The sequence below is a fragment of the Polyergus mexicanus genome, unplaced genomic scaffold, assembly GCF_030449975.1.
Source record: "Polyergus mexicanus isolate NDT 795.1 unplaced genomic scaffold, iyPolMexi1.0 SCAF_14, whole genome shotgun sequence".
Taxonomy (NCBI): Eukaryota; Metazoa; Arthropoda; class Insecta; order Hymenoptera; family Formicidae; genus Polyergus; species Polyergus mexicanus.
Genome location: NW_027223334.1, coordinates 2873310 through 2895355, shown reverse-complemented (window position 1 = coordinate 2895355; position 22046 = coordinate 2873310). Strand labels below are relative to the sequence as shown.

Sequence of the window (22046 nt, the reverse complement as noted above, 5' to 3'; positions counted from 1 at the left end):
TGGAGTATTTATATCTTCATGTGCGGCCTAGGCGTGAACCTTATGAGGTTCTGTCGGGACGGGCGGCGGCCGCTGGTTCCCTGGCCCATGTGCCGTTTCCCGCTGGTAGGTGGCAGTTTCGGGTGAGGACACCGTCTTTGCCACAGCGAGAGCAGAATTTGCGCGGTGGTCTCTTGCAGTCGAGGCGCGTGTGGCTTCGTTGCTTACACCGCTAACAGCATTCTTCCCTACTGTAGGTGGCGGCGGCGACCGGCGCGCTAGGCAGGCTTCAAAGTGACGGTTGCTCTTCTTTCTGTCAGCAGAGGATTTTCTCGTGTTTGGCAGCCCGGGCGCTTAGCTTTGCGACGCTGGCGGCCTCTGTCGACCGAATGTATAACTGATAGTTGGAGTGCAAGTTATTATAGAGTAAGCGGGCCTTCTCCTGTGGCATATAGCCCTCAGCGTGCCTCATCAGGGTTAGTAGATCTGTTGCGTACTGGTCGAAGAACTCCCCCGGTCTTTGCTTTCGGGCCTGGGCGTCTTGCCGTAATTGGTCTCGGTAGTCGGATGAGGTACTTCAGCCGGAAGGCGGTGCAGAAAGCATCCCAGATGGCCCAATCCTCGTAGTTGTTGCGATACCACAACAAGGAATTTACGCGCAACATCTCTAGTAGCCCTAGGAGAAGTAACTCGTCGGCGTAGCGGTAGGATCGCCTCAACTCTTCCAATCTTTCAAGGAATGCGAACGGGTCCTTGCCATCGAAGCAGAGGCCCTATTTACAGATTCGATCTAAGATCCCGGGGGGTCAAGTAGGGTCGGCTCGACGCGGTCAGGGGTCGGTTCGGATCGTTCCGGTATCGCTTCTCCCTCGGTCGGCATATCGGTGTCTCGTTCGAGGAACAGCTCTGAATTTTGGGTCACGAATTAATGCAATCAGTGTCGCAGAGCGTCAATGTTACCGGTACTATCGAGACCGTGGGTGACTAGAAGAGTCACGAGCTGGACTTTCGAAAGACCGTATATCCAGGAGATTTTCATCGGGGTGTGCACGCAAGTTGGAGTCTCTACTGCGCAGATCCTTAATCGGGCGCCATGTAACGCGGTCACCTCGCTCGACGCTCAGATCGGCTCGTCGGTGTCCGGGTTCGAGAGGAGAAGAGACTCAAGCTTACGAGAACACCGGTTGAAATGACAAGATAGTTTATTTAGAGAAAGGTAGATATATACAGCATGCAGGGCCGGGTGATGTGCGTTGAGCGGGGTCGCTGCTAGCAGGATGGCGGGGCGCAAAGTGGGAACGCAGAACGGTGTGAAGCACCAGGCAGGTGCGGCGTGCCGGCAGTATCGGTTTTATTTACGCGCGTGTTCGGTGCGGCTACAACTAGTGGACTTAATACGGACGGGCTTACGACTAACGGACTTATTACTACGGTGCAGTTATAACTAGCAAAGTTATTCTTACTAGACCTTATTACTAGCGCGTTTCGAGCAAGCGAATTCATTCTTAACAGGTCTTAAGACTATCAGGCTTAGTACGGCGCGTTATAGCTAATGGAGTTACAACTTACGGGTCTTAATACTAGCAGGCTTACAATCACGGCGGTAGAAGCTGGTGGTAGAAGCTAGTGAAACCCGACAGGGCTAAGCAAAACCTTAGCCCGAGGAGTAGAAACAGGAATCGGCGAAATCCGACGGGGCTGAGTAAAACCCCAGCCCGAAGGTAGAGAGAGCGGTGAAACCCAGCAGAGCTAAAAGAAACCTTAGCCCCGAGAGGTAATAGGTACTGGTCAAGTCGGTGTCAAGAGCTGGATGTCGGGACAAGATCTGATCCCAATGTCTCGGCCGGCCGGGCTTATATACCCGGTCGGTGCTTCCACTATGTGTTGCCGGTCCGGTAGTGAGGTCGGTTCCGCGTGGGGACCGCGAGAGAGATAACGTGTATAGCGTCAGCGGTGGTCGTGCAAGCCGGATAGGTAGAGCAGGGTGAAGCAAGCGAGTCGGGTATATGTATAGATATATATTTTACACATACACAGCTTATGGTAACGGCCCTGTCGTTACAAATATATCACCGTTAATAAATGTACAAGCAAGAAAATCGTGATTGTGCAATACTTCATGTAAAATAAACGATCCGTTTTTAATTGGCCGTTATCAGAAATTCCTCGAAACTATAAATACATGTACTTTAAGGAATGTATCAAAGTTGATACAAAATATTCATGAATGTACTATGAAAACTTCAAATGAGAAATTGGGCCATACGCATAATTGTCAGATTGATTTAACATTTTGCAAAGGAATGTTTCTTCCAGTTCAATTATTATCGCCTCATTTTCCAAAAGTAAGAATTATTAAATGTTTAATTTACCAACTTACACATTTTTATCGAAAGATGGAAAATTTCGATAAGGCATTAACTCATGCTGATTTAAACATATTAAATGAAATTGTAACTTCTGCACAAGAAAAAGCAGATATGTACAAACATCAACAGACAGATACAATTCTGAGTGATGATGGTATTATTTCTAAATATCGTGAAGCGTTTAAGGCTTTGATTAAACGTTCAGCAGACACACCACGGTATGTTTGTGTATTATGTAAGAAATTGTGTTATAAAAAAAAATGTTTCTAAAGTCAACAGTTTTCAAAGAAATAAATATTCAAATTTGGAGATATTTAATGACACATGTACAACAACAAAAAATTATTGCGGAATATATTGTTGTGCCTCCGGGGAGGCACGGTAGTTGGGATCGTGTGCCGGAGGGAATTTGGGAATTCGGGCTCCGCCCGAGAACTACGCGTACTTTAGTTAAATAATTCAGACACTTTCCACGTTAAATAAATAGATAAATATCAGCTTTATTTGTGACTTGGCTTATTTACAATGTTCCCGCACATTAACTCGCGTCACGTATTGCGATAGCGGATATCTCAACGTGCGCGTGTCTAGAATCGAGTTTCGGTCTCGAGACTAGCTTCTTGCTTCTACGTATATTCTTCTGCCGACTGCGTGGCTATTCGATATTACGATAATTATCGACACTCGCTTTGACACTCGCGACTGCTCGCGATTTTACCTGCGTTTAAGAATAAAGGTAGCGCGTGTTATGGTAATTAGTAATCAAGACTGTCCGCGTAATATTAATGGTAAAGACTGCCCGCCGTTCGTTAGCGGTGGGCCTTTTTATTAACTCCCTTTGTCTTCCCGGTAGGGGGTCGTTTAGCGACAAGGCTGTGTGTCGTGTCGCTTGATTTTGGTAATAACCGGATGCAAATTAAGAAGTTCTAAGTAGGACTTCTTTGCTTGCACTTTTGCAATTTCTTTATTCTTTTTTATTTCGCAACGAAATGATTGCGCGGTCGCTCTGGCTTCGCGGGTGGCTCGCGTTGTCAGCGCTTTGTTTAGTAAACGCTCGTAACGTGATCTGTATTCGCGTTACACGTTGAGCAATGCCATCATATAAAATAATATATATCTAGAATAGTGCATATCTAGAATAGAATAGTATATAGCCTGTTCGGGCTATTACATCATATGTAATTATTGGCAAATTTCGTAAAGGCCTAATGCCTGCATATTGTATCTTGAATAATTTCTTCACAGATAATGTGCCCGAAGTAATATTATCTCTTAACACATTTGAAAAAGTTCTTATACAGAGAGCTAAAACAATTCAAACTGTCCTCAAAATGGGAACTGTTATTAATAAAAAGCTGCCTCAAAGACAAATGGTACAAAAAGATAAAGGTAGATTTCATTTACCACTTCCGTTACAGGAGACATTGAATAAATTATGTTCTACTACTGGCCCAATAAATTATAATCACGAATTATATACAATTTTAGTTAGAGATATCCCAACAAAATCAAAGATTATTTGGGAAGAGATAGTTGATGTTAAAAAAGTATTTGACGCTTTAACGTCGTTAAAACACAACAATATTTTATACTTTCATATTATATTGCCAAATAATCACAATGATTTATGTTTGGCGAAATAAAAAAAATCAGAATTTCAAATGAAAGATACAGAAGATAATACAGAAGTGACATTGGATGACAAGCCATTGGAAAATGAATTTTTAAATGATCCGATAGAAGAAATCAAAAATGATATAGAAGTAACATTAGAGGGTCAACAGAAAGCAATGTTAACTTAAGTTACTGATGTAAATGATGGCTATTATGAACAATATACTATCTATTCCTTATATGAAAAGAAAGCAAATAAAACTGCGTCAACCTTATGTCAAATGTTAAAAATTCAGGACTTGCTTTTAAACAATCGTGAACAATATTTAGATTTAATGTGTTTTCCAGATTTATATCCTTTTGGTATTAATGGACAACATGAGACTAGACAAGTAAAACTATTTAATCATGAATTTATTAAATGTCGTTTGACATCTAGACAGTACAGATTAAATCAACAATATTTATTTTATTTATTGAACGATGCAAATATTCATCAGTTAAGTCGTGAAATTTATCATAAAATAAACATAACTAATTCGCGAGTTTGTTATACGGCTGCAGAGTATTTAAAAGCAGTATCGAAAGAATTATTGGAATCTAATTTGAATACAATATCTACCACACTTCGAAATACAGAGCAATATTAGCGTAAACCGAGAAGCGATTTAAATTGTATGACGCAGCATTGTGGACCTGCAACATGGTTTTTAACATTAAGTCCGAGTGAGTGGTTTAGGTGAATATATTTGCGAGATAAATGGATGGCATGATACTTTCTTATGCGTTAGCGTACTTGTTGCTAGAGATCCTGCATCAACATCCAGGTTTCTCGATAATAAGTTTTGGGCAATCCTTGATTTTATTAGCTCCAAGAATCATTCAATTGGAGAAGTAACGCATTATTTCTGGCGACGAGAATATCAAAATAGAGGTATATGTATAACATTTCCATTTATCAATATAGATTAAAAATGCACCGATTTTCGGTGAATCTACTATTGATGAAATCTCTAAATTTATTTTACAACATATAAGTTGCAAAATGCCGGATCAAAATATTTCGCCATTATCGTACAGGCGTATTAATACGCATCAGCGACATAACGATCATTGTCTTCGCTCTAAAAAAGAAGGACGTAAAGTTATTCGTCGGTATCGTTTTGGATCTTCTCGTCCCGTTACTGAAACTTTAAATATGAGAGATCTGGCAACTTCGATAGCAGGCAGAAAACAATTGAAACATAAAAGTAGGCTTTATGATAAAGTTAATATAAATGATTATAATCCTGTTCTTTTTGCATGGGAAGGTAATATGGATATACAATTTATTGGTGAAAAATCATCGTTGCTAGTACATTATTAAATATATGAATAAAGCAGGAAAAAGTGAGTTGTCTGATACTATTCTTGATAGTAAGAATAATAAAAATAAATCATCAGAAAGTTATCTATGGAATATTGCTTTATGATTTATAAATAATACAGAATGTAGTGCTCTCGAAGCTGCTGATACATTGTTAAGTATTCCTTTACATGAAAATGATCGAAACACGACTATTAAATGGTTAGATGTTAACCAGATAAGATATAGAAAAAGTAGTATTAATATGCAAGTTCTAACTCAGGTCCTCTGAGGGGAAGTGAGGGACGGGGGAATTTTGGAGGCAAGGGGGAATGACCTCACGCAGGCGGAGGGAAATTTCGGTGGAGAGGGGGAATGACGTCAGGCGGGCGGAGAATGCTCATCGCGGGAGCATAATCAGCGCGGTGTATTACAAAGGCGGGTGCCAAGTGATACGGATGCTCGAATTTGTAAACATTATAAACAAATCTCACTCTTTTGCACGTGCGACATTACTGAATTTAAAAATGATAATGCGAGCGCAGATGTCCGACTGCTAGAATTCGCGTCGGGACATATTTATCGATGTCTGAGCGTTGATAGGATTTTATATTAATATTAATATAATTATTAATTTTAAGAACAGGAAATATAGACTGTACATGGTGATGCAAGTTAGCCACCGATTGACACGGATGCTTGAATTTATAAGCCTTATAAACAAATAGCGTCTCGCACTATTGCACGTGCGGCACTACTGAATTAAAAATGATAAGGCGAGCGCCGATGTCCGACTGTTAGATTTCGCGTCGGGACATGTTTATCGGTGTATTTACAAAGGTGGGTGTCGATGTCTGAAATATAAAGCGAGCGCCGATGTCCGGCTGCTCAAATTTATAAATAATATAAACAAAATAGAACCGTCGCGGTGGTCTCTTCATTTTTTTCCAGGAAGAGCCGTTTATCGGGGTCGCTTGTCGAGACGTTTCGCGACACCATAACGCGATAGATTAAAAATATATAATGAAGAACGAAGGGTGTCAAAAACTCAGTATGCGATTTGAAAACTTGCGGTCCGTATATCGGTTAAAAGAGGTACAGCGAGTACTCGTAATTTTGTTTGTGTGCCAAGTGTTCGGTATAGAGGAAGATTTTGTCGTGATAATCAACAAAATGGAAATAGATAATAATTTCAAAGCAGTATTAGATGAGTCGTCCGACGAAGATCACGCATTGTCGGATGACAGAGATTACAAGAGCGATCTAAGCGAAGACCTTACGGAACGTGGTGACAAGATAATGTCTCATTCGCAAATTATTGCGCTAAACGGATGTACAAAGTGTTGCGCTATATACTTTTATTATTCCACGGGTGGTGCTTTTGCCGTATGTGCTTCGTGTATGATTGCTATATCAGACACTGATTTTGGATGCATGTATATTGTTCGAAAGCATGTGATTGAGATATATGACACGATAAATGACCGGTTCTGCTCCAATTGCAGACTTCCGATGTATCAGATTTTTCCATGCAATATGTGCCCAATTTGCACATAGTAATAAAAAAAAAACATTGTCATAAAAATATGAAAAAATAATAAGAACAAAAAATAGTAAAAAAAATAGAAAACACCGAGCAAACCGAACGCAACCTGTTGGAGCTATCACATCATGTTGCTACCTTGGGCGAGTATTTCACGTGGGCGCAGCGATGCGAGGAATTTATCAAACAGCTCGAAGAACGCAGTCGTGTCAAGCGTCCGCGACTTTCGATCGGAGTTCGATAATCTTTGGTGGCCAGAATCGCGCGACTCGAGGGTACGAAGACTCGATTAGAGAGACGGTTTATACACAGCGGTGGTGATTACAGAGGTGGCAATAACGCGGAAAGACTCGTTTGGCGAGAGATCGATACTGCGTTCAAAAACCGTATATTGACCGGTGCGGTGATTAACGCAGACTATATCGAGCCGCGATAATTTCTCGAGGACGCTAAAGACATCGTGCTCGAACACGTGCAAAAGTTATTGAAAGAGACTTTAACGTGAAAGTGAATTGTGTTCAACGGTAATTTCATGTCGGGTGATAAGAGCGCAAATAAGATTATCAATACCAAAAACTATGAACTCTTTCGCACGTCTGATCTACACGAGTGGTACGAGCGACGCATCGTCGAGCCCACGCTTGCCTCGCTAGAAAAATTTGAAGAACACGACAGCGGGTGGGCTTTGTCGCGAATCCTCGATTTAACTGTAAATATAAATAAATATAATCTAATGCGCGCGGGGTGCCATATTAAATTACCGCGAGAAATAATTATGAAAAGAGCGGTGATAAACGTGCAATTAAAAGACAATGCATGTTTCGCATGGACGGTGGTCGCTGCTTTGTATCTAGCCGAAAGAAACGCGGATCGGGAATCTTCGTACCCGCATTACACGACAGTGCTGAATCTCCAGGACATTGAGTTTCCAGCGACTGATAATCAGATAAAAAAATTTGAATTTCATAACAACATTTCGATAAATGTATATTGCATCCAGAATGAGAATAACATTGTCCCGCTACGTCTTTCGGCGCAAAAGAAGGATAGACACGTCAACTTGCTGTACGTGCAAAATTCGCAAGACGTCGGACATTTTGCGTAGATCAAGAATTTATCTCGGCTCGTGAGCTTACAATTGAATTGTTGCAAACGAAGACAACATATCTGCGATCGGTACGTATATTTAATAAAAATGCAACATATAAAATATACGAAAGAAAAATTAATTATTTCTATTCTTTTTACAGATGTTTACACTATTATGGATCGGACGACAAGTTGCAGTCGCACACTGTAAACTGCTGAAAAATAAACGAGTGTGCCATCCGATTACCGATTAGCGATAAAGACAATTGGCTCGCGTTTGTAAACTACAACAGAAAGAAGCGGCTATCATACGCCGATTTGGAGTGCGTGCTGAGGAAGATTGACAGTGATCCGATGTCGTCTACGTACACGTTTTAACATCATCAAGTATTTAGCATAACTTATTATGTAGTGTTCGTACGACGAATCGTTAGCCGCGTATCATTCTCGTCGCAGTACCGATTGCGTTTCATGATTCGTTGAAAAGTTAAAAAACTTAGCACAACGCGTAAAAACTATTTTAACCACGAATGTGCCCATGGTAAATTTAACGCAAGATGAGCGGGAAAATTTTCATATCGCGACACACTGTCATATTTGCAAAAAACCGTTCGCGCAAAAAGACACGCGCGTACGCGATCATTGCCATCTTACCGGGCGGTATCGAGGTCCTGCGCATTTAATCTGCAATTTAAATTATAAAGACTCTTTTTGCATTCCAATAATATTTCACAATTTATCCGGTTACGATTCACATTTTATCATCGAGGAAACAGCTACCGCGTTCAAAGGCTCGATTGACGTACTATCGATAACGTGAGAAAATTATATTTCATTCACAAAACACGTTAAAGATACCGCCGAAAGATCAGATTGGCGAAGCAATATAAAGTTACGGTTCATCAAATCGTACAAATTTCTCAGTACTAATCTCGAAAAAAATTGACATCGTTTCTAAATAATGATAAACTCCAAATTTTAAAATCAAAATTTCAAAATTTATGGATTGAAGAGTTCAAGTTATTGACGCGAAAAGGCGTCTTTCCATACAAATACATTGTCTGTGTCGATAAGTTGCACGATACGTGTTTACTACTGTGCGAATCATTTTACAGTTTCTTGACCGGCGACACTGTATCCGAGAGCGATTACGCGCACGCTGAAAACGTCTGAAAGCGGTTTTCCGTTCGGACGCTAAGCAAATATAGCGACTTGTATTTAAAAACGGATGTCTTGTTAATGGCCGATGTTTTTGAAAATTTTTGCGACAAATGTATCGAGAGTTACGGGCTCGATCTCGCGTATTACTATACTCTCCCGGATACACGTGGGACGCCATGGTAAAACATACGAATATTACGTTCGAATTACTTACTGATATCGATATGGTTATGTTTATCGAACAGGGAATACGCGGTGGCCTGAGCTAATGTTCCGGCAGATACGCGCGAACCAATAACAAGTACATGCCGTCTTACGACCCATCGAAACCATCGTCGTATATGATATATTTCGATGTAAACAACTCGTACGGTTGGGTAATGTGTCAGCCGTTGCCCTATGCCAATTTTCGATGGGTCGACGACATCTCTGACTTTGACGATTCACCCACAGGTTATATTCTCGAGGTCGATCTGGAGTATCTGCAACATCTTCACGACTCGCACGCTGACCTACCGTTCTGTCCGACGCGTGATAAGCCTCCCGGCAAGCGGCAGGACAAGCTTCTCGCGATTCTGTGCGATAAGAAGCGTTACGTCATACACTATCGCAATCTGCAGCAGTGCACGCGTCATGGTCTTCGCATCGCAAAGATACATCGCGTATTGCAATTCGCTCAATCCGCATGGCTCCTCGATTACATCGAACTCAACACCCGGTTTAGAACGCGCGCGACAAACGATTTCGAGAAAAATTTGTACAAATTGATGAACAACGCGGTATTCGGTAAATGTTGGATGAGGTAATCTCAATTTGAATTAAAGCGCGAATATAAGCAGTATTATCTCAACCAACAATAGAGGGCACAAATCAAAATATATATGGGTCATGATTGTACGAAATAGAACAGACGTGTGTGCGCAGTCAGTCTTGTAATAACAGAGCGATCCTTTTCATATTTTGTAACGAGTCCAAGTCTTTCTAATATTTCTTTTCGAATATTACAACATTAGAACATTTGTATTAAAATATAGTAAACGTATATTTCATTAAAACTAATAATTGTGTACTCTTCACTGCTGGTAAAACCTCAACAGTAAAACTATAGAACACATGCTCAATTATGTCGATGTAAAATTATTAACAAAGTGGGACAGACGATACGGCGCGGAGGCGATGATCGCGAAACCAAATTTTCATAGCAGGAGCGTCTTTTCGGAAAATTTGGTCGCTGTCGAATTGCGCTGTTGTGCCTCTAGCCGCTAAAGAAGAGGTCTTTTGGGATTTGTACGCCCAAAGGATTAGGATCCACGCTCGAAATAAGACACTCCCGGACGTTAGGTATAATTTAGTATATTTTGCAAGATTTAATACACTTTCACTTATTCGCGATTATAATAGTCGGACGCGATACGTACGGTACTTCGATAATATTGAGCGAGCGAGTAGTCTGCGAGTCGTCTCTCGCGAGTCGTCTCTCTTTTCTCTCTCTCGAGGTGCATCTCGCGCTTATTATATCTCTTAATTAATTAGATCGTTGATTGGGGAGGAGTGTGGTGTCCCTGACCGGAGCATGTCTCGTGCTCCGCTTGTCAGTCTGTCTCGTCAGCTGCTTACTCAGCTTCCACGAACTTGACCGTGACTTCCTTCTCTTTAGTCACGTATTTTACTTTTATTTTATTAATATCCTTTTATTACTTTGCTCTTTCTTAATTATCTTTCCTTGATCTCTTTTCTAATTTTACTTTATTGTTTTATTCTTTAATATATTAAGAAATTGGTCGGGTTACGACAGCGCAAACTCTATGTAAAATTCAATAAACCGATCTACGTCGGTATGTGCATCCTCGACGTTTCTAAAACGTGTTTGTACGAATTTCATCACGAATGCGTGGTACCGTTATATCGAGAGAAATGTAAAGTCATGTACACCGATACAGACAGTTTAATTTATCACACCGAGTGCGAGGATGTGTACGAGAATATGAAACGCGATATCGCTAGATTCGACACGAGCGATTATCCGGCTAACAACGCGTACGGTATACCGCTCGAGAACAAGAAAGTGCCGGGCTTGATAAAGGACGAGAGTAACGGTGCGATCATGACTGAATTTGTCGGGCTTAGAGCAAAAATGTACGCGTTGCGAGTAAATAGCAAAAAGGATACAAAAAAGGTTAAAGGCTCAAGCGTAACGTCGTAGCGAGAACGATAACGTTCGACGATTACACGCGATGTCTGCGCGATGAAATCGAAATGACTCTACAGCAGTCTTGCATAAGATCAAAATTGCACGAAGTGTACACAATCATACATCGTACCTGATTCGACCGACACGCTACGTGGGGACATTACCGTATGCTTTTGTAATGTAATGCAATGCAATGCAATGCAATGCAATGCAATTGGTGGACGAATCATCATAAGGATTCACCCAAACATTATTTAGAATAAACTATTGTTAAAATATATTTTTATTCTCTTTTATTCTTCCCTTTTCCTTTCTTATCCCAGTACGCAAGTATTAAATTTCAGTACGTGACGTTAGATAGCGGCGTCAGCCGTTTTATCAGGCTACAGATGTTACATGTCTATAGACATAAAATATTTATAATAATTGTTTTGTCGTTCAAAAGCCGTTCGATAGCCGTTCAATAGCCATTCAAAGTCGTTCATAGCCGTTCGACAGCCGTTCAAAGCCGTTCGATAGCCGTTCAATAGCCGTTCGATAGCCGTTCAATAGCCGTTCAATAGCCGCTCGATAGTGGTTTACATATTATAATAATATATTATACATAGCTAAAAGACTTTAGATAATTGTCCACAGTAGGATATATAGGTGGGTTTCAAGGCCCTTATTTCCATGAGTGCGAGAGAGAAGTCCGTGAAAGAGAAAAAAACAGAGATATGCCTAGAAAGAGATAGAGCGACGATCGAGGTGAATTGTGGGGGCCGGGGTGGGAACAGGGGGGGTACGTACGGAAGCGCAGCCGGGGGAAAAGCGGGGCGAAAGGAGAGGGGGGTCGGGGGGCGCGTGACGTCACGGGGGAGCGGGTACGAGTCGACGAGATCGCCCGGGAGATGGCGCTTGGGTCGATCGGATGTCGCGGTTCTTCCCCGACTCGACCTTGACACGACTCGTTCTTTAGAGATTCGCGCCGCTTCCAGCGCGCGATCCGCTATCGCGATTCTTCGGAGGCGCGCGCGGCTTCTAACGCGCGATCCGCGGACGCCGGGTATCCAGCGTCGAGGAAGACGGAGAATCGTCGGAGGGCGGTCGAACGGAGAGAGGAGCGTTTTTTATCGCTTTCCTCTTTTCGCGGCGCGCGTTAGCGGCGATACAAGTGCGCTTATCGCGTTTCGGGGCGAGTTTTTTTCCGTTTTCCGGCGACGTCGCGCGTCCGGTGGCGAGACGCGTCCGAGAGCGAGTATCCGGCTCGGTTAATCGGGGCGCGTCTTCGCTATTTTTCCCCGTTATAAAAGGACGCCGCGGTGGTCTCGAGGTATTAGTACGTTCGAGAATATTTCGCGACGCGATGAAGCGCGCGCCAAGCGCTTTAACGAGATTAGCCGGAAGAGCGGTGAATGTTCGAATCGGAAGTATCGAGGATATACGGAATTTGGAGACACTGAATTGTTTGAAGAAGGAACTGCGCGAACGTTACATAGAGGACCGTTTGTACTGTAGAGAAAAGATCGGCTTCGCGGAAGAGTTCGTGCGAGAGGTGAGTGAAACGCGATTCGACGAGCTCTTTGCGAATGTCGGAGCCAACGGCTATTTGCTTTATCGCAATTGGAAACGGCGATACGGAGTTCCGAAATTTTCGTGGGAGGTGAATCACGTCGTACATCGCTTTTTTAAGTTCGGTTGCCGATTCGAGAACGGAAATTATTTCGAAGAGGACGAAAGATATTGCGCGTATTGCGCGCGTAGCTCAAGTTTCGTGAGAAGCGTATCGACGCACGTGACAAAAACGGTGTATAGCGAGATAGTGCCCGCTTGCGATCTCGTCGACGAGGTTTTCGACGTGTCGAATAATTGGTGCGACAGCTGCGCGACGAGAGCTTTGTTCTACATCGAGAATTATGACGAGGAAGAGACGTGGTTTATCTGTAAAAAATCTTGGCGTTCGTTAAACGACGAGTGACAAATTGAGAAACGATGGAGGCGCGCGATCTTCTCGATAGCGCGCGGGACGTCGCGACGGAGGACGCGTATCGCGCGTGGGCGCGACGGTGCGACGAGCGTCTCGAGGACAGACACGTTAATCTACTGTATCTTGACGATACGACGCAACGAGATAACATTTCGTGTGGATCAAGAATCTGTCGCGACTCGTCGGCTCGCAACTGAGCGGTAGGCGAAATAAATCGCATATATGCGATCGGTGAGTACGAATTAAAAGAATCGTCGCGCGATGTCGATAATGTACGCGATTTAAAAATGTGCGTTATGTCGCAGATGCATGCATTATTTTCGAACGAGCGATAAGTTATCGGCTCACAGCGTGGACTGCGGAAGGATGAACGAGTGTGCTATAGTCCTTCCTACCAAAGACGACAAATGGTTAGAGTTTCGCAACTATAGTAGAAAGGAGCGACTTCCATTCGTGGTGTACGCCGATCTCGAATGCGCGCTGAAGAAGAAAGAGGAGAGGAGAACGTCGAACACATCTATCGTTCAGCATCACAAAGTCTATAGCGCCGGATATTACGCGCGATGCGCGCTCGACGGCGTTAGCTCGACTTACAGAGCTTATCGCGGCGAGGATTGCGTATCGTGGTTCGTTAAAGAACTGCACGATCTAGCGCTTCGCGCGAAGACTATTCTCGATATCGATGCTCCTATGATGGATCTTACACCGAACGAGTGGGAGAGATTCATAGGCGCGACGCACTGCAACATATGCGAGAGACCGTTCGAATCGAAAGACGCTCGCGTGCGCGATCACTGTCATCTGACCGGACGGTACAGAGGTCCGGCGCATTCGAATTGTATATCTATAAGGTATATTTCAATTTAAAACGTCGGAGTGAGAAAACATCGGTTAACATTCTACGAATTATCACGCCGAAAATGGTTCGAGAAGGACCGAAACACACGTTTTTAACCCAAATTTTCTAACACAGAGGTTTCGAAATCGAAGAAAAGATTTTTCGAGTATTTTTACATCATAAAAAATCGTGGAAACCTCCAATCTCTCCTATTCGCGACGATTCTTGATACAGATTCGACAAGCACTCTAGCTCACGATTTAAGAATAAATCTGTAGCGAAAATGGAAAGTGATATGAGATTATTTATAATAACTTTCCATTCTAGCTCAAGATTTATTCGCAAATCGTGAGCTGGAGTAGTTTGCCAAATCTGCATCAAGAATCGTCGCGAATAGGACAGATCGGAACTTTCACGATCTCTTTATTATGCGCTCGGAAGCATTTTATATCGAGCAACGCGAAAAAAGGTTAACGCGAGATACGACGTTTGCGTAGCGACACGATAGAGAATTCATATAGCGTGTGAGAAAGAGAGAACGCAGGATATGGTGTCCGCGTAGCGGCGCGAGAAGGAACTCGTATGGAGCGCGAGAAGGACAACGCGAGAAGAATCTGCGATTCTCGGATTCGAACGCTTCCTCCTCGGTTTCGTCTCGCGTGAATGAATCTCTCTCGACGGGATACTCGTTTAACGGAGTAGAGACGGCATCCAATCGTCGTCGCGCTCGTATTCGTTTCGCCTTAGGTTTTTTCCAAACGGGAGTCAGCGCTTCCTCCTTCCATTTTTCCTCGACGCTCGTCGTCGCGGGCGAGGCATCGATCGCGTCTCGCTTTATCGTCTCGCGTTTGATCTCGTCTCTCTCGGCGCGTTCAGCGATGCGCCGCAGCGGTTCGACGATCGGCTTGAAACGGCTCTCTATCGCGATCTCGTTTCCATTTTGCCGGTCTTCAACGCTTTGTGTTTTTTACGAATCGACGCGCGCGTCTTAGCGATCTCTTTCGCCGTCTTCTCACGTTCACCGATATCCGTCGAGACCATTGCGACTAACGAATCGATTCTTCTCGCTCGCGAGGGGGGGGGGAGCGATCGGAGCGTTCAACGTATCCGCGACGATTGATCGCTCTACGGTACAGCGAAGTCGTTAAACCCTCATCTGTATCTGCCCGCGCGAAGCGCGCTATCTTTGTCGATCACTAAGAAACTATATCTGTATCGCCAACACGCGCGACATAGCGCGTGAAAATTCTCGTACGACATATCCGTGTTCACGTGATTGTTGTACGCGTGACGCAAATTAGTGCCGTCCTATTTAAAGAGAATCAACAGATTCGCGTTATCTCGAATCAAATGCTTCGGTATTTTAGCGTACGTTTGGCACAAATAGAAGCAATCGACGTTCGAGTGTCGACCCATAGCGAAGTACTCCCTGATAGTATTGTGACGTCCTAGCCGCACGTCTAATTTTTCAATAAACATTAAACTTATTATTAATGCACCCATAGGAGGTGAAAAAAATAAAATCCAAAGAAAATTGTTCGTTCATATAGAGAAAGTAATATTAAAGACAGTATCCGTATTTGCGAGTCACCCAGTATATAACCAACGCTCAAGCGCAAGCGGGTGACACAATAATAACCATACATTTATATATGCACACAGTAATATTAAGAATTTTATATTATAAATTATTACTGATATTTTACGACCACCGTGTATATAAATTTTACACGTATAAACCACATACACATCACATAAGCATATCTGCATAAGATAAAAACCCGTGCACCCCATAAGAGAACAGTATAATAAATTTTATATCTATACTAGTTGAACACCCGGTATATCCAAAATTGTACGAAACAGTAGAGATAGGTCTCTAGAATAAGAAGCCGTCTTTAAAATCTCAATTCTGTCTTTGCCATTATATATGTCTCTAGCCATTATATATATATATATAATGGCTACTTTGACGACACCAAACTTTCGTCGCTTATATCTGTGTATTAAAATAAAATATTAGGAATGTACGCACGTACGTATATTAATTAGACATTTACGTAGCATCACTATTGGAATTTTATGTCTAAGATAGTTCAAAATTCTATACGAGCATTTTAAGAAATGCTGAAATTCTAACACATAAATTAAAGGCGCTATATATATATATATATATATATATATTATTTTAAAACGTATACATAAGCCTAAACTCTGTATACATAGAATCTGGAGATCTTGCACAATAATTCTGCCAAAAATCATTTCTTAAAATTCATTAGCCAAAAATATATATATAGAAATACATTTGTATGGAAGACAGTTCATATATATATAGATATACATTTGTATGAAAGACAGTTCATATATATGCCATAACACACTAAACATAAAAAACTTTAATTATTGTAACTCCAACATTATACACGCACATATTAGCTCTAAATAACATAAGATTTTATATCAAGAAATAGGAAATAAGAATTGTAAAAAGGAAAATAATGATTTTATATTTCATTGTAAGAATACGAATGCGTATCCCGTATGTACATATTGTGAGACGGGATAGACGGTAAAAGGCTTTAATAAGAGCTCACATATGCCTTAGTATTGCAAATTTTGATACTCCTTATACACATTTGTATTAACTTTAAGAATTTTTATATTTATATTATTTTTAAGAGTTGTATACTGCAAGCGCATATTTTATAACACTGCGTCGTGTATTAATAATATAAATAACGGTAAGGAATTAGGAATAAGAAATAATATTTCATTCATGTAATATTTTAAGAGTTTTATAAGAGTCATAGACTGTGCATGGAATGCGAATTAGCCGTCGATCAATATTCTTATTCGCCCGCTCGAAAAGATTAAGCCAGACAAATAAGTTGGAATGCAGTAGCTCCCCACCAGCACCTGAAGACCGGAGGAGCTCAGTGCGAGCTCGACGTCCATCATTACTATTCGAGACTTCAAACGGTTAACACGTATTACTATTCGAGACTTCAAACGGTTAACACGTACTACTATTCGGGAAGTCTAACAGCTAACACGCTTTACTATTTCGAGCTCCACAAGCGTCTAGTAATCCGGCGTTTCGCGTCGTCAAACTCTTGTATAGTCTTAAAGACTTTTATATTGCTTTACTATTCGAATCGTCAACCTGTTAACACGTCTCACTTCGAACTCCGAATCAAGCGTATAGTAATCCGGCGTTTCGCGTCGTCAACCTCTTGCATAGTCTTACTGACTTTTACATTGTACTACAAGTATATCAGGCGTTAGTCTAACGACCTGTAATAATAAAAAATCATTTAATTGTTGCTAAATCATTAGTGTCACTTTATTCTACTTCATATTACCACTCTACTATATTAAGCACGTTAATACTATTTTTGGAGGATGGTCATCAAGGAGAATCCAGCATATTAATCATTTTTCTATAACCTTTTAATGGTAAGATACGATACAATTTTTACATTATTACTGACAAGTTATCAGTCTCCTGGTCCCCGGTAGACCCGGTGAATGCAGGGTGACCGAAAAGAAATTATTTTAATAAATAATTAATATCAAGATTATAAATTAAATATAATTTAATTTTCTCTGAATTAAAAATTGATTAATATAGTCACGTCTATACGAATTGTTTGACGGTAGAGATTTGACTTTCTCATCCGAATATTCGTTTTAATTTTTTTTATTAATTTCGAATACTGTACGTGACATATTAAAATTTGGTGGCAGCGGTGGGATAGCAAAAGCTAACTTGTCATTTTCAATAATCATATTTTATTTCAGGAAGTGAATTGTGCGCGATATAACGCTTGAATTGAGTCTCGGGAAAATTTTTTCGGACATTCGCGAATTACAGTGCTGTTCTAATTTTATACAACCGTTAATTAACGTGTTATTTAGACTCTGATATTTCATTTTACGTGTGAATTTAATAACTTTTTCTAACTGCACGTGCTTTTAATTTTGAGGTATATCGGCATATAGTGATATTCGGAAGTGACAGTTCTGAGCGGTTAATTACAAGCACCCCGCTCACTGTTATTGAAGAATTTTGTGCTTTATACCTGGTTCTGCGATAACGGCTCCGAGCTGGTCCACTCCGCTCGTCGTTATAACCGGAGCTCTCTCTTTAGTGAGGCGACCCCGCACATTGAAGGTAGCGAACGTAGCGTAGACACCAGTGTGTAGCTTACTAAATTTGCAGTGCCGAAACACGCAGTGCAGAAAGAATTAATTAATGACCTTCGTGTTCTTTAAATCCATTCAGTTATTCCGAGTGCGCCTGCTTGTCCTTCGACGTGTGCTTAATCTGAGTTAATCGGAAGCGACGGGCGGACAAACCGCTCATTGTTGCTTTTGATTTTCTGTGCATTCGATAGACGTAGGAGAGCTAGTGAGGCCAACCCGCACACTCTCGCTTTTCGTTCTCTCTTCTTGGTGAAACGACCCCGCACATTTAGAGTTGAACGAAGAGGCGGATATCAAAATGCTTGTCAATTGAATATGCCAGGGACACGCCGTGCCGGTCGAAAAAATCAGCTCAGACGATTAGTAGCACAATACCATCGGGCGCTCGCAAATAATTTGTTCGAATCAACCAATACTCGAAATAATTCTGTATCCGAGCAGATACCTGAAGTAAATAACTGCATTTACAAATTAATTCCGATCACGGTCGAGCAATCTCCACCACCGTATTCAGACATTGCATCGACCATGCATCGATCATGCATCGACCAAGTAATACATGAAGAGGCACCACCCGTAATAATGCCAGCCTTAAAAATAAAAGACGTGGTAGCGAATATTCCCTCATTTAATGGGTATAGAATCTCCATTTTCCAATTTGCTCGCGCATGCGAGCGCGCCCGAGATTTATTGCCTCCCGTACAAGAACCACAACTTGTACAGTTCATAATGAATAAAATTGAAGGCGACGCGTATAGGAAATGGAAAGGAGGATAGAAGGAATAATGAGAATTTTTAAAGAGGAAACAGTGTCAGAAATGAAGGCGACGCGTATCAAGTAGTTGAGGGAAATATATACATGCGCGTCGTAGATCTTCTAGACAAACTAAAAACTATCTTTGCCCCAAACAAGTCGGTTGCGCAGTATCGCGGAGAACTAGCCAACGCTTATAAATCGCCCAACGAGACCATTGTAAAATACGCGGGGAGAATCAAAGATTTAAGAACCGCGATATTAGATGGAAATAGGCGCCAGGGGAAGAACCATCGCGGGTTCCATGACGAGGTCGAGGAGGAAGTTCTCGAAGCGTTTATAAACGGCTTACCCTCGAATGTTATCACGCGTATGGAATATCAAAATATTGCCACACTAGACGAGGCCATCGAATGGGCCGTTAAAATTTCAAAAAATCTGGAAGTCGAAACACAACGCGAACGACAAAATCCGCCGCGACAATTCCCACTAATGCGCTCAGATTTAGGCAACCAAAGGCCTCCAGATGCAGAACAGCCTAAATCTATATTAAAGAACCCCAATAATAATTACGTCCCGCGACCTTGGATTAGACCTTTAATACTCGGACAACCCGGACTAAATTCACCAACCGTATGTAACTATTGCAAGGCCCCGGGGCATAGGGTTTCCGAATGTCGGAAATTGGCATTCAGAAACGCAGTTCAACCATCGGGAAACGCGGAGGGCCGCCCGACGGTAAGCGCGACCAGGGAACCGGCCCAAGCAATCGCGCGCTCCATTACGATACAATCAAAGTCCTCGACGAGCCAGACCTGAACATAAGAAGTGAGAATCAGGGCTCGTTCTCTTCAAAAAATTCATTAAAAATTTATAACGACCCAGCGCCGGCCGTCGAACCAACTAACAACTCTGAAAGTAAAGAAGTTAGTATAGGGATAGCGAATCTAGGCCAAGAAACGTACCAACCTAAAGTAGCAATTACTTCTGAAAAATTTAAAGGGTACTGTTTCTTCATGGTAGACTCGGGATCTTCTGTGAATTTAATAAAACTGGAAATATTAAAGAACGTCCATATAAATAATAAAGACACACTCCAATTAAAAGGGATCGCGAACCGATAAAAACACTGGGCTCAACCACTATCGAAATTATGGGAAAGAGAATTAAATTCTACATCGTTAAGGACGATTTTGGCATACCCGCAGATGGCATAATACGTACTAATTTCCTGAAATACAATAACGCCATTGTGGATTATAAACAGGGATGCTTCGAAGATATTCAAGTCCCTTTCTTTAAAAACAAAGATATTACAATACCCGCGCGATCGGTGGTTGATGTCACTTTCAATATCACAAATCCAGAGAAGAGGGAAGGATACGTTCCTTATAACGAGCCAGTAAAAGGCTTATTTTTGGGGGAAGCTCTCGTCAAAAATTCCCGAGGGAAAGGGCAAATCAAAGCCTATAATTTGACAGAGTATAATTACACGATCGAAGTGTACCCAATGCCCTTGGAGGATTATATCATACTAGGTGATTCTGAAGAATACCATCAGGGTACTCCTGATTTTATGAGCAATGAAGAGCTCACCAACTATGGGAAATCTTCATCTACTAAATCTAAGAGCCAAGGAGAGCTCACCAATACTGGGAAATCTTCACTTTCTTCTTTGAACTCAGAGGAGTTTCGTGATTTAACCAACTCTGCTCAGCCTCTCGCTACCGGGAATCTGACAGAGTCTCCTATGAGCAACGAAGAGCTCTCCAACTATGGGAAATCTTCGCCTTCTAACTCCAAGAGCCAAGGAGAGCTCACCAACTATGGGAAATCTTCGTCTGATAAATCTATGAGCCATGAGGAGCTCTCCAATACAGGGAAATCTTCAAACATGTCTTTAATAACTGACACATTTGCTATATAGCCAGACCCGAGGGTCCCTTCTGAAAATTCAGATATAATCTCTAGCCGCGTACAACGGCTTCAAGCTCTCATAAATACAGAGCATTTAAATGACGAGGAAGCAGAGCAAGTAAAAAGCATACTCAGAGAGCATGCTTTTTACTATACATTCTATACCTACTACAGACAATATACCTATACATGTAAAACAGTACAGGTATCCACCTATCCATAAGGAGGAAATAGATAGGCAAGTAACTAAATTGTTAACGGACGAAATTATTGTACCATCAGCTTCGCCATACAACGCTCCCTTATGGATCGTTCCAAAGAAGTCCGCGGCCGACGGACAGAAAAAGTGGCGAATGGTAATTGACTTCAGGAAGCTGAACGAAAAAACTATTGGAGATGCATACCCACTGTCTAATATTTCGGAAATATTAGACCAGTTGGAAAGCGCGAAATATTTTTCTATTTTTGATCTCGCCCAAGGATTCCATCAGATACCCATGGCTGCTGAGGATCAAGCAAAAACAGCCTTCTCTACTCCATATGGACACTACGAATACCAACGAATGCCTTTCGGACTTAAAAACGCACCTGCTACTTTCCAACGTTTAATGGATAACGTGCTCACATGGAAGAGAGGAGGAATAATATAGTAATAAAAGGGATAGATGTAAAGGAATTAGATAAAGATAAGAGGGAATGGGCGAAAGATTTCCTGAAGAGCAGAGTGGGAGTAACGTGTGGAATAATAAGCGTGAGAATAAGTGGGCCTGTGATAATAGTCAAAATAGACAAAGAGGATAACGTGCTCACAGGATTACAGGGAAATGAACTTTTCGTCTACCTCGACGATATCGTTATATACGCCAGATCGCTGGAAGAACACAAAATAAAAATTAGAGAGCTTATGCAGAGATTGAAGGAAGCAAATCTACAACTACAACCTGATAAGTGCCAATTTTTAAGGCATGAGGTAGCTTATCTGGCACACGTTATAGGAGGTGACGGTTTAAGGCCAGATCCTAATAAAATTATCGCAGTAAAAAATTTCCCAGTCCCTAAAAATCACAAGAA

At 41.7% G+C, this 22046-nt stretch overlaps 1 protein-coding gene and 1 pseudogene across 1 annotated transcript in view; one reads left to right on the top strand and one right to left on the bottom strand.

The window, feature by feature from the left end:
- LOC138939176 (uncharacterized) overlaps positions 1-18319 on the bottom strand; it is a 97719-nt gene extending 79400 nt beyond the window's left edge. The window contains exon 1 of the mRNA XM_070306772.1: positions 18181-18319. The gene's annotated coding sequence lies outside the window, so the exon portion shown is untranslated. The remainder of the gene's footprint in view (positions 1-18180) is intronic.
- On the top strand, positions 2460-5599 carry LOC138939486 (uncharacterized; annotated as a pseudogene).
- Positions 18320-22046: the final 3727 nt, after the last annotated feature.